The sequence below is a fragment of the Vigna radiata genome, chromosome 1, assembly GCF_000741045.1.
Source record: "Vigna radiata var. radiata cultivar VC1973A chromosome 1, Vradiata_ver6, whole genome shotgun sequence".
NCBI lineage: Eukaryota > Viridiplantae > Streptophyta > Magnoliopsida > Fabales > Fabaceae > Vigna > Vigna radiata.
The window spans coordinates 18,843,686-18,845,481 of record NC_028351.1 but is presented as its reverse complement, the minus strand read 5'-3'; positions in this window follow the sequence as shown (position 1 = coordinate 18,845,481).

Sequence of the window (1,796 nt, the reverse complement as noted above, 5' to 3'; positions counted from 1 at the left end):
TGAGTCTAAGACCTTCATCTTCAACTTCATTCTTCACTTTCTCAAAAATGCTACATAACAATGCAAAACAAGCATAATATCGCTAAAACTAGCTTTTGACTCTCTACAGACTTATTTATTGAGTTTTGCTTGATTCTAAGCTCATTCTAAGCAGTAAAGGGAGTAATTTGGTCTAAAATGACATATGAAAATAGTTTTTTTTCAACCTTCATCACCACCCCAAACTTAGAACTTTGCTTGTCCTCAAGCAAACAAAACAAAACAGCAAACAAAACAGGGCTTAACTTTGTACTATTTCATCCAATGATTCAACACTCCTAAAGTACATGACAAACACTACTCAATCTCAAGTCTTCAGTGAAATCAAATTAAGATGCATGCATGCTTTTAATCTAGAGATTGCACAACAGATGTTTCACACTATGAATGACCAATCCACTAAGCAACAATGCACTCATGAAAATTAACAATTCATACCAAGCAAGTGTTTCACTCAATCACTCAAGTGTTTAGGGTGACACTCTAACTCTCTATCATTCACAAGTCCCAAGAAATAAAATTGCCATTCATCTCAAACAATCAACATCTTTACATGCAAATGCCATCAAAAGGACTTTTCCAAGGCTTGTAATGAGGTTGGGCTAACAAGAAAAATTGGTTTTTCTGGAAAACAAAATCCTTGAGTTAAGAGATCTATCATAATATTTAACATTTAAGCACAACTCTATTTCTCACCAAACTCTCTCATTCCCAACTTTTTCCCTTTTTCTTTTCATTGAGCTCATCTTCATGTTTTTTTCTTATTTTTTTCTTTTTCACATGCATTTTTCTTTTTCAACAATTGAGCTCAATTCTTCTTAATAGCTTTCCAATTTCCCCCACGCAACCCCAAACTTGAACCTTTTCATCGCATACAATTAAGCTCATCCCAACTCAAGGCAAAGAATTTCAAGACAAGGGTTCACATCCTTTTTAAGGCTAAGGTTCAAAAAGGGTATAATATTTTCAAGCACTTCGGGTGAAAGTTTGGCTAGAGAAGGGTTTTCAAAAATGGCCTTGATCATATGACATTCACATGCAATTCAATCAATCATCAAGATTAAGGCAATATCATTCATGTTTTCCTGTGAACAATGCATACAATAATAAAAACTCTAGAGCTCAATATCTTACAAAACATGCTTTCTCACACAATATTCATTCATACATCCTGCTTAACATCATAACCACAATCATAATTCATCACACATATGTTTCACTGGCTATCAACATGCAACACTACTCAATTATCAATCACATCAAATCATCATCAAATAGCCTCATCATGCAAATTAGTCAATCAAACATCTTCAGAAAAGTATTCAGGCCAAGCATACACACTGAAAAATAAAATTTAACCTATTTAAAATGCAAAAGTCAAAATATAAAGCAATAAAACCTGGGTTGCCTCCCAATAACGCTTCTTTAACGTCACTAGCTTGACCCGGTGGAGTTCAAACACCCATCAGTAAGTGTTGATACTCCCCTTTGCTTGATGTTCTTTTGTTTTTCTTCTTCCTGCTGAATCTCTTCAGAAAGTTGATAACACCAAGCACCTGTTTCCATGTTTCTATCATAGGAACTTTGATCTCCAATTTCTTGAAGATCTCCATGAAGCATATAAATTTATTTTTCTTCCTATGATATTTCTTTTTATGAGGAAGGGGTTTTTCATATGATCTTTTCTTTATTCCTCTCTTCCTCTTTTTCTTAATTTTCTCCTCCCTTAGCTTTCTCTTTTTCTTTTTCTTTTCTTT